The sequence below is a fragment of the Azolla caroliniana genome, unplaced genomic scaffold (genome assembly GCF_043228905.1).
Source record: "Azolla caroliniana isolate FFs.n. ecotype wild unplaced genomic scaffold, voAzoCaro1.0.p SCAF_5, whole genome shotgun sequence".
Lineage (NCBI taxonomy): Eukaryota > Viridiplantae > Streptophyta > Polypodiopsida > Salviniales > Salviniaceae > Azolla > Azolla caroliniana.
Window position 1 is genome coordinate 12,065,403 of NW_028230440.1, and position 12,341 is coordinate 12,077,743.

General features: G+C 39.5%; 1 pseudogene; it reads left to right on the plus strand.

Annotated features, from left to right (window-relative positions):
• Positions 1-756: 756 nt before the first annotated feature.
• Positions 757-2,237, plus strand: LOC147864156 (uncharacterized; annotated as a pseudogene).
• The last annotated feature ends 10,104 nt before the right edge of the window (positions 2,238-12,341 follow it).

The following is a 12,341-nucleotide window of genomic DNA, read 5'->3' on the forward strand; positions in this document are numbered from 1 at the left end:
TTAGGTATCAAATTAATCTCTTTCAGGATCAGTTGAAGGTTAATTTAGTAAATGGTGAAGCAAAAGAGCCTCGAATGGAATCATGTGACCGTTTTGAGAAAACATGATAAGGGTATGCTTGTTGTTCAATGCAAACATTGTCACCATGTATTTGTTGGTGGCCCCTTTCGAATTAGAGCTCACTTGTTGGGCTTGAAAGGTTTAGGTGTTGACAAATGCCTTCAAATTGATGCTGTTATAAAAGCTGAAGTACAAAAAATGGTATCTGGTTGTGCAAATGTTGACATGAATGGTGAGTCATCAATGGAATACAATGCTGAAAATTGTAGCACAAATGTTGATATGAATGTGGAATCAACATCTATCAATGAAACACCTTCATCATCGTTTGGTAATGGATCAACAAGTAAAAAGATGAAAGTAGACAATGTTGAAACTTTGAAGGTGTTATGGCAAAAGCAACTTGATAAAAATGTTGATGAAGCAATCATGAGGTTTTTTTTTGTAGAGGATATACCGGATTAATAAAAGTTGTGGCACTTGTTGGGCCTTCTTATAATGATGAAGTACATATTTTCGTGAATTAATAAAAGTTGTGGCACTTGCTGGGCCTTCTTATGAGCCACCATCTCCTAATCAATTGCGCAAAAGGCACTTGAATGAAGAGGTGAAATATGTTGAAAATGAGATTATGCAAATTAGAGAAAAATGGAAAACTATTGGATGCACTATTGTGAGTGATGGTTGCGCAAAAGGCACTTGAATGAAGAGGTGAAATATGTTGAAAATGAGATTATGCAAATTAGAGAAAAATGGAAAACTATTGGATGCACTATTGTGAGTGATGGTTGGTCAGATACCAAGAATAGACCGATACTTAATGTCATGGCTACTTCTGCGTATGACACTGTGTTTCTGAAATCAATTGACACTAGTGGATAATATAAATCGGGAGAGTATATCTTTAAGATTTTAAAGGATGTTATTATTGATATTGGCCCATCAAATGTTCTGCAAGTTTGTATGGACAATGCAACTAATTGTGTAGTAGCTAGGAGGATGATAGAGAAAGAGTGGCCCATGATCTTTTTTACCAGATGCACATGTCATTGCATCGATTTGTTGTTTGAAGATATTGGAAAATGTGCTTGGGTTCATGATGTTTTGAAATTAGCTACAAAGGTAATCGTGTTTATTACACGAAAACAATATTCTTTGGCAATGTTTCGTAAGTTTAGTGAGAAAGAATTGTTAAAGCCTTCCACTACTAGATTTGCCTATAGTTTTATCATGTTGTCTAACTTATTGGATGATAGAGTCAAAGGTGGATTAAGAAGAATGGTGGTTAGTGAACAATGGTGTCAATGGAAAGGATAAAAAACACAACTGGGAGAAGAAATAGTTTCAATTATACTTGATGCTTCTTTTTGGGGAAATATAAAGAAGATCGTAAAGATATGCAAGCCAATCCTAAAAGTTCTTAGATTGGCGGATAGAGAAGGTGCAACCATGGGTTTAATTTATGAATGTACTCATCGTATGAAAGAAGAAATAAACCACATTGAAGATGTAGATCATTTATTGCTTGATGAAATTCAGGGAATATGTATGCAAAGATGGACAACGCTACATTCACCATTGCATGCAACTGGCTTTATTTTGCATCCAATTTGGAGAGAAAAAATTCAAGATATTGATGAGAAGCTGAATACAAGTTGGATGGAAACTATTATGCGGTATACTAATGGTGATATACCTTTATGTGGTGTTTTATTAGATGAATTCTATGCTTATAAAACTCAACAAAAGAGTTCATTTCAAGTTCCTATGGCAAATGATCCAACTAGAATGCATAATGCAATTAAGTGGTGGGAAACATTTGGAGCAAGCACTCCAAACTTAAAATGCTTGCAATTCGTGTGCTTTCTCAAGGTTCATGTGCATCTTCTTGTGAAAGAAATTGGAGTACATTCTCATCGATACATACAAAAAAAAGAAATAGATTGACTCATGCTCATGTTGAGAAATTGGTTTACATACATATAAATCATTGTCTCATTAGAAGAATAAGGGAAAGGGGATTATGCCTAATTGAAGCACCCTTAGATATGATCAACAAAGAAGATGATGATGAGAGACTTTTGAGAATGCAAAATCAAGCTATTGATGAAAATGAAGCTCATAAGGACATTAGTGATGAACTTGAAGATACGGATGATGAATGTGATAGTGCATAGACTCTTAAATTTCGAAGCATTACTTAGAAGTTAGAAATTAGAACCTAGAACTTAGAAATTAGAATATAACGGTTCATAATCGCTTTAATTAAAACTTTTCTTTCTTATGTTAGTGTGATTTTGAAGACCTTCCATTTTTCTGTTAATTGGTGATTTTTCCTTCTTTTTTTAAGTGAATTGAATCATTTTTATTATGTAAATTTATTTTCTATAAACGAATGGTTTTATAATATTCTTGGAGCAATTTTATATTCTCGAATACTACGAATATTGCGGATGTCGAATACCACGCATATCACGCATGGGTCAATCTATGTTCACGTTCTTTCAATTCTCGGACATCTATGCTTTCTATATTCTTCGATGCATCACATGCATATTAGATGAGTTTGATACCACATCCCCACCACATACATCGGCCCATGACTTCGTTGTACATACATTTTTCATCTCACTTACATCTTGCCTTATCGTCTCCAATTTTTCTTCTTTTAATGCTTCCTTTAACTCAAGCTTGTTAAGGCGCCTCATTGTTTCAAAAGAAGCTCTTTTACATTCTTGAATCTCTTCTTGAAGTTTTGCAACCACTTGTTTAAGACTTTCATTCTCAATGACAACAATTTGGAGCTTAGCATTCTCTTTCATTAACGTCCTAATCTCTTCACCTTGATTGTTTATGGTTTCTTGAAGAGAAATCAAGTGACTCATAAGCATTTTGTCCATTGCATTGGAATCGAGATTTGTTGGTGATCTCGGCTCATTATCAATCATACCCCCGAACTTTGTGGCGGCTTTACGAGTATTTTCCATTGTAGGGACAAACCCTACGGGAAGAGAGAGACAGAGAGGGAGGGAGAGAGAATGTACCTTTCACTTGATTTAGGGTTTCAAAATCTACCTTGCGTTTGAGGAACCGTGGGGCAAAAATGGTTGCAGATGAAAATGCTCATAATTCTCGCCACGGTAACGGAATTTAGTAAATGAACATTCTTTAGAAAGCTCTCGGAAATAGCTTTCCAACGAGCTATAGAACTTAGAAAATGATGGGCAGAGTGAACTTACAGAGAGAGAGAGAGAGAGAGAGCAGAAACTACAAACTATATTCAAAATAATTCTCTGTATATTCTCTATACATATTTCGTGCTCAGTGAGCACCTTTTATACAAGCCCTGACTATTGGGCTGACACAAGTACTGTTAGTACTTGACCGCTCATAAATGAGCCTTCTACACTAACTCCCAAAACTATTCCTTACGAGGAATAACGTTCTAACGGCCTTTCGGTTTAAATACTGCCACAACCATATTTTGCGTACGGTTTTATGCACCCAGTCTATGTACTGGGTTACGTACCCAATGTTGAGCTTGTCTCTCAACAGGTATGTTGAGTCAAATTTGACTCCGACTGGACTAGGACACCCTTGTCCTTCTTTCTCGCGTCCTCATTCAGGATGCTTGTCTTCACCACTTGTAAAGACAAGTTCTCTTCTTGAAAGTAGCCACCAGGTTCTCCCAGCTATCCGGAAGCGTGCACTTCAGTAGGATCGCCTGCATCACATCATCAAGGGGAAACATGGTTGCGGCAAGTGTCATGATATGGCAACACTCGAACCCATGACCTTATGTTACATGGGTCGAGCTCTTGAACATTAGACTATATGTTATAATACAAAGGATATAATTTTTATTAAAGTTTTACTATAGAAAAATAATGTATATTCTAGATTTCTTTGGAACATTATAGAAACTTCAGGAGTACTCCTGAGAACACTATAAAAGGAGGCACAAGGCATTATTTCTAAGCCTCCTAGCCATCCTTGTATATTATTTTCGCATAACATATCACTGTCATCATCATTCTCTCTCTCTCTCTCTCTCTCTCTCTCTCTCTCTCTCTCTCTCTCTCTCTCTCTCTCTCTCTCTCTCTCTCTCACCAACACTATTTGTTTGGTCTATGCATTGATGAATTGGAAGAAATGGTTACCAAGTTTGCAAAGGAAGAATGTGTTGAAGAAGCTGCTATTGGGAATGTTGTGATTATGATTTTGCTATATGCAGATGATGTACTGTTTTTTGCAAATACTTTAGGAGATGCACAAAAGCTTATGAAGGCATTGGAAAAAATTTGCATGCATACTAAATTAAGTGTCAATAGCTCTAAAACAAAGATTATGCTTGTGAAGAGCCAAAACAGAGATAAACCATGCATTATGTACAACAATGAGCCACTTGAATGTGTGGAAAGCTTCAAATATCTTGGCCTTGCAGTTCCTTCAAATCATAGATGGAATGAATGTGCTACACGCCGCTTAGAGGTGGGTAAGCAAGCATACTATGCATTTGAGAACACATGCAATCTTGGAGATATTAAGTGTTGGGTCCTCAAGAAATATCTTTTCGACACTTTGGTGACACCAGTTCTTCTCTATGGGGTGGAAGTATGGGGCGGTAGCATCCCTAAATCTATGTAGAAAGAGTTTGAAAATGTCCACAAACATTTTCTTATAAAGTTTCTACAAGTTAAGAAACAAACGCCCTACACCCTCCTCCTTGAGACAGGATCGCTTCCCGTTGAGATTATGGCCATGGAAAGGGTTGTTGAATACATGCTTAAGGTTCAAAAAAGTCCCTCACATCGACTTCCTAGAATTGCGTGGGAAGCAAGCAAAAAGATACAAAAGACGCATAAAAGCAAAATTGTGTGTTCCAGTTGGATGCAAGATATAGAAAAATGGTTTGGTAGATGGGATGTGAGACACTTGCTTCATGATGCATCATTAGATTCCTCTATAAATGAGGCCTTTTTGCAACGCCAATGTGTCATGACATAGGACAAATGTGGAGACTCACGCTTCACACATTATACTACACATGTTGCACCTAACTACAAAACCATATTCTTTGCGGAACGGGGAAATTGTACACATCGATACATATAGAGCCCATACCGTTATCTGCCATTCGAACCATTGCTTCCATGTGACTTAGCTCACATGCATTGCGATGTGAAACATGGCGTTGGGGCACAATTGATGAGAGTGGTCAGTTATGCACACTTCACCCTAAACAAGTTTGCGAGTCTGAGTATCACACTTTAATACAATGCTCTGCCTTTGATCATATTCGACCATGCTTTCCACATCTCTTTGACCGAGCCCAATCCTTGCATGAATTCCTCTCACAACCACAATGTGCACTCTCGATTGCAACATTCATTGGTAAAGTTCTTGAACATCGAGAGTCACTACTCACTTTCACACGTATCACGTGAAATGTAATATTTTTTGTCTCATAGGTCATATTTGACCTCCGAAGAGGATAATATAATCTCTCTCTCTCTCTCTCTCTCTCTCTCTCTCTCTCTCTCTCTCTCTCTCTCTCTCTCTCTCTCGTGTCATTGCACTGTATGATTTTCATTTCCTCGTAGGGCATCTCCATGGATCCAGCTTAAAGGTCAAAACGATGGTAGAGTGGCAAACTCCGCGCTCGTTGCGAGATGTGCAATGCTTTTTAGGCTTTGCCAATTTCTACCGCAAGTTTATACAGGATTACTTAAAGCTTGATTTGCCTCTCACATAGCTTACTAGGAAGGGACAATCGTTCGTTTGGTCTAAAGAAGCAGACATGGCTTTTGAGAGTCTTAAGAAGGCATTTACATCAGCACCTATTCTAGCTCATGTTGATCCGGAAAAACCATTCATCATTGAAGTAGACGCGTCGGATTTTGCCCTGGGTAGCATTCTATCATAACAAGACGATGATGAAAAGCTACATCCTATGGCTTTCCACTCAAGTAAATTTGACACCGCCGAAATCAACTATGAAATTCATGATAAGGAGCTATTAGCAATAGTGAACTCTTTTACGCAATGGAGGCATTTTCTAGAGGGATCTTCTCATCAAGTCACCGTATTCAATAATCACAAAAACCTTGCCTACTTTCAAAATGCTCGTGTGTTAAATCGACGTCAAGCTCTGTGGGCCCAATTCCTCATTCATTTCGACTTCAAAAATATATATTGTCTAGGGAAGCAACAAGGGAAGGCAGATGCATTATCACGATGTTCATATCTAGCACCGCGTCCCGGTGAGCTGACTTTCAATAACCAAAAGCAAGTAATCTTGGGACTGGCACGACTGCAAGCAACGCAGGTCTTCGGTATGCCCTTGGATTCCCACGTTATCGATACCATACTTGAGGACTTGAAGATAGATGTTTTCGCCCAAGCCATTCTAGCACAAATTGATACCTCTCGAGCATCTTGTTCATAGTCACAACAACCAGGTACGGACTATTGATAATTCGAATGCCATGATGGATTACTGTCAGAAGCAGTACTAAGACGGAGAAGTACTGTCAAGAACAATTCTAAAATAGAGAAAGAATTAGTACTAAAAGATGAGGATTAGTACTAAGGGAGGTGTAGAACTCTCGAGAGAATAGAAAGAGTGAGAGAGAGAGTGAGGATAACAAAAGATAATATATTATGTTAAGGGAATATACAATAGTAGCTAGGAGGCTTAAGACTGGCGTTGAACCGATTTGGTTCGAAATAATGCCTTGTGCCTCCTTTTATAATGTTCTCAGGAGTACTCCTGAAGTTTCTAGAATGTTACTAAATGAAAATAATATCCTTCATATTACAACATATAGTCTAATGGTCAACAGCTCGACCCATGTAATATAAGGTCATGGGTTTGAGTCTTGCCATATCATGACACTATCCTCCCTTTAAAACGACGAGTGTCACGAGTCCTTTTGGATTGAGGACCCGGTTTGTCTGGATATTGATGATGGAAGTCTTCAAGAAGAGCACGAGCATTGGTCACATTCTCTATTGGTTCCCAAGTACGCTCGTTGGGACTATATCCTAGCCAATCGAAAAATAGTACAACTTGTTGCGAACAATCTTGGAATCAAGGATGGCGGAAACCTCGTACTCAGGTTCATCTTCAAGCTCGATCGGGGGTGGAGGTTGTTTAATACGACCTGGGATGGTGCTGTCTTGATAGGGTTCGAGGAGAGAACTATGAAACACCGGATGTATCCGAAGTTGTGGAGATAGATCGAGATGAAAAGCGACATCATTAATTTTTCCAATAATATGGAAAGGACCTAATCACCGGTAATCCAACTTCTTGCATGGGCGAGTAGTCTTGATGTGTCGTCGTAGTAGCCACACCCGATCTCCAATGTCAAAATTGGATGGAAGCTGATGACGATCTGCGTAAAGCTTGTGTGTTTATTGAGCTTGTTGTAGATGAGTAGATAAATCCGTTTGTATCTTACATTGCTGCTCCAAACGATCCTCTGCACAAGGATTTGTGGGTAACTCTAGGGTTTCAAATACACACCATCGGGGGTGGCAACCCATGTAAGCATAAAATGATGTCACCTTTGTCGATGACTGGACAGAGTTATTATATGCAAATTCGGTGAAGTGGAGAATATCCGCCCACTCATCTTGATGATAGCTTAAAAAGCACTGAAGATATTGCTCAAGCGTTTGATTTGTTCATTCTGCTTGGTCGTCTGTTTTGTGGGTGGTAGCCGGAGGAGAGGTTACAAGTGACCTTAAGCATTTTAAAGAGGTGCTTCCAGAACTTCGAGACGAGCTGGGGTTCACAGTCGCTGATGGTACTATCGGGAACATGATGATGACATACTTCATGCATGACAATTTTGGGGGTTTCTTCACTTGAGATTTCCTTAATACATGGTAGGAAATGGGCCATCTTTGTATATCAATCTACTACTGTTAAGATCGCATCGAATCCCTTAGAGACCGGAAGATCTGTGATGAAATCTAGGGCAATGGATTGCCATGGCTTGCTTGCTTGGAATTAGTAATGGTTCTAATAAACCATATGGATGATGCTTTGGCAGTTTTGCTCTGCAACATGTATCACAAGTGTGAACAAAATCTTCAACAAATTGTCGCATATGGGGCCACCAGAATGATCGTTGTACTAAATTATGTGTTTTAGTACTACCAAAATGCCCAATTGTATATGTGTCATGACAGTTTTGGACTACGTGAAGGCAACAAGTACTATTAGGAACATACAAGAGTTTCGTAAAGAATAATAATTCATCATGACATTCGAATTGTCAATAGTTCGTACCTGGTTGTTGCGACTATGAACAAGATGCTCGAGAGGGATCAATTTGTGCTAGAATGTCTTGAGCGAAAACATCTGTCTTCAAGTTCTCATGTATGGTATCGATAACGTGGGAATCCAAGGGCATACCGAAGACTTGCGTTGATTGCAGTCGTGCCAGTCCTAAGATTACTTGCTTTTGGTTATCGAAAGTCGGCTCACCGGGACGAGGTGCTAGATACGAACATCGTGATAATGCATCTGCCTTCCCTTGTTGCTTCCCTGGACAATATGTAATTTTGAAGTCGCATGGAAAGCCACAAGATGTAGCTTTTCATACCACCTTGTTGAGATAGAATGTTACCCAAGGCGAACTCCGACACGTCTGCTTCAATGATGAATGGTTTTTCTGGATCAACATGAGGTAAAATAAGGGCTAATGTAAATTCCTATCCATGAAGCAAGAGTTGGCTCCGGAATCTAAGAGTGCTAAGACATGTATTGGAGGAGTACTTTTAGTACTAACCATTACTTGAGCTAAGAACACATTACTAACTTGCTTAGAGGAAATGGAACCATTAATGGGCTACACAAATCTAGGGTTGTCCAACCAAACAGCTCCTATTTTGGCTGGACTTAATCGTTTAACTCTTCTTCTAGTTGACTAAGTATTTCAAATTTCTGTGAAAGGCTTGGGCTATTAGGACTATCAGACGCACCTAGAGGAATAGACTCGGGTTTAGTACTATTAGTACTAGCGGTTATTTGATTTACTTGCCTTTTCGGTCGATGGGGGCAATTCACTGCAATATGCCCCGGTCCACGGCAATAAAGACATAATCGATTTGCCCTACGTCGCTACTTTTCTTCTTCCGATAGTGGTCTGTGACGACGTGTGGTGTCGATTTCCATTGTAGTCGGAGTATTTGTTGGAGATGTATTGAATGATTCCCTTGGGAAAGGCTTTGCTATGATTGAAGCGTAGGTGGGCTCCGATCTTGTCCGCGGCATTTGGAATTGACGTTCTGAACGTCGTTCGAAGAGGCGATTATTGCACCGCACTGCACGACTGATTGCTTCTGTCAATCACTTTGGCTCCTCGGGGAAAGTTAAGAGTAAATCTTTAACATCATTATGCAGGCCAAAACGAAATTGCTCCATTAGTGCCAGGTCATCCCAAGGAATATCGATGGCGAGAAGACGGAAATCCGTAGCATAAGCCGAGGCCAACCGCTCACCTTGGCGCAATCTTCGGATTTTGTTCATTGTTGTTCTAACACTATCGGTATCTCCAAAACAGGCTTTAAACTCGGTAATAAACTCTTCGAAATTATTTAAGAAGGGAGAGTTTTTTTCTAACAAGGGGGCAAACCATGCGAAAGCCGTGCCACTAAGTAGAGTGCCTACTAGTCCCACATGTGATGCATCGGTGGGATATCGAGAAGGATGCATTTGAATGACTAATCATACCTGATTAAGGAATCCTCCAAACTACGATCATGTTCCATCGAATTTCATGGGAAGGTTGATCTTGGGTTCTTTATGAATCCCTTGCGTACTGGGTCCTTGTTGTTGCATCGCTACTAAGGTTGCTTCGAGTTGTTGCACGCGTACCACTAGTTCCCCATGTTGTTGTTGCGTTAGCTGTTTTTCTAAGGAGATTTGTTGAAGATCCCACAACAACCCTTGATTTTCTTGTTCCAAAGCAATGAACTTCTCTTTCAACATTGCAGCTCTGAGAAAACAGATTGATATTCTTGAGCGCTAACAGTTTGCCATAGTATGAGAGAAAAGAGGAATAAGAGATTAGTATGAAGGGGGAGAGAAGGAAGGAGAGGAAAATCGGTTCAAACTGTCAAGAGCAGTACTAAGACATAGAAGTATTGTCAAGAACAATACTAAAACAGAGAAGGAATTAGTACTAAAAGATGAGGATTAGTACTAAGGGAGGTGTAGAACTCTCAAGAGAAGGAAAGAGTGAGTGAGTGAGAGAGAGAGAGAGAGAGAGAGAGAATGTGGATAACAAAAGATATATATTATGTTAAGAGGGAATATACAATAGTAGCTAGGAGGCTTAAGACTGGCGTTGAACCGATTTGGTTCGAAATAATGCCTTGTGCCTCCTTTTATAGTGTTCTCAGGAGTACTCCTAAAGTTTTTAGAATGTTCCAGAGAAATTTGGAATATACATCAATTTTCTATAGTAAAACTTAAATGAAAATAATATCCTTCGTATTACAACATGTAGTCTAATGGTCAAGAGCTTGACCCATGTAACATAAGGTCATGGGTTTGAGTCTTGCCATATCATGATAATTATTATTCTTTAAGAAACTCTTGTATTTTCCTAATGATTCTTGTCGCCTTCGAGTAGTCCAAAACTATCATGACACATATAGCTTGGCATTTTTGTAATACTAAAACATTAGATTTAGTACAACGATCATTCTGGTGGCCCCATTTGCGAAAATTGGTCGAAGATTTTGTTCGGACTTGTGATACATGTTGCAGAGCAAAAATGCCAATGCATCATCCATATGGTTTATTAGAACCATTACCAATTCCAAGCAAGCTGTGGCAATCTATTGCTCTAGATTTCATCATAGATCTTCCAGTCTCTAAGGGATTCGATGCGATCTTAATAATAGTAGATCGATATACAAAGATGGCCCATTTCTTGCCATGTACTAAGGAAATCTCAAGTGAAGAAACTGCCAAAACTGTCATGCGTGAAGTTTGTTGGCATCATGGCCTTCCTAATAGTATCATCAATGACCATGGACCCCAGTTCGTCTCGAAATTCTGGAAGCACCTCTTTAAAATGCTCAAGGTCACTTGTAACCTCTCCTCCGGCTACCACCCACAAACAGACGGCCAAGCAGAACGAACAAATCAAACACTAGAGTAGTATCTTCGATGCTTTCTAAGCTATCATCAAGATGATTGGGCGGATATTCTCCACTTCGCCAAATTTGCGTATAATAACGCTATCCACTCATCGACAAAAGTTACACCATTTTATGCTTATACGGGTTGTCACCCCCGATGGTGTGTATTTGAAACCGGAGAGTTACCCAGAAATCCTTGCATAGAGGATCATTTGGAGCGGTTACGCAAGATACAAGCAGATTTATCTACTCACCTACAACAAGCTCACCAAACACACAAGGTTTACGTGGATTGTCACCGGTTTCCATCTAGTTTTAACATTGGAGATCAGGTATGGCTACTACGACGACACATCAAGACTACTCGCGCATGCGAGAAGTTGGATTATCGGCGATTAGGTCCTTTCCGTATTATCGGAAAAATTAATGATGTCGCTTTTCATCTCGATCTACCTCCACAACTTTGGATACATCCGTTGTTTCATAGTTCTCTCCTCGAACCCTATCAAGACGGCACCATCCCAGGTCGTATTAAACAACCTCCACCCCCAATCGATCTTGGAGATGGACCTGAGTACGAGGTTGCCGCCATCCTTGATTCCAAGATTGTTCGCAACAAGCTCTACTATTTAGTCGATTGGCTAGGATATAGTCCCAGCTAGCGTACTTGGGTACCAATAGAGAATGTGACCAATGCTCGTGCTCTTCTTGAAGAATTCCATCATCAATATCTAGACAAACCGGGTCCTCAATCTAAAACGACTCGTGACACTCGTTGTTTTAAAGGGCGGATAGGGTCATGATATGGCAAGACTCGAACCCATGACCTTATGTTACATAGGTCCAACTCCTGATCATTAGACTACATGTTGTAATACGAAAAATATTATTTTCATTTAAGTTTTACTATAGAAAACTGATGTATATTCTAGATTTCTCTGGAACATTCTAAAACCTTCAGGAGTACTCCTAAGAACACTATAAAAGGAGGCACACGACATTATTTTGAACCAAATTGGTTCAACGCTAGTCCTAAGCCTCCTAGCCATCCTTGTATATTCTTTTCACATAATATATCAATGTCATCATCATTCTCTCTCTCTCTCTCTCTCTCT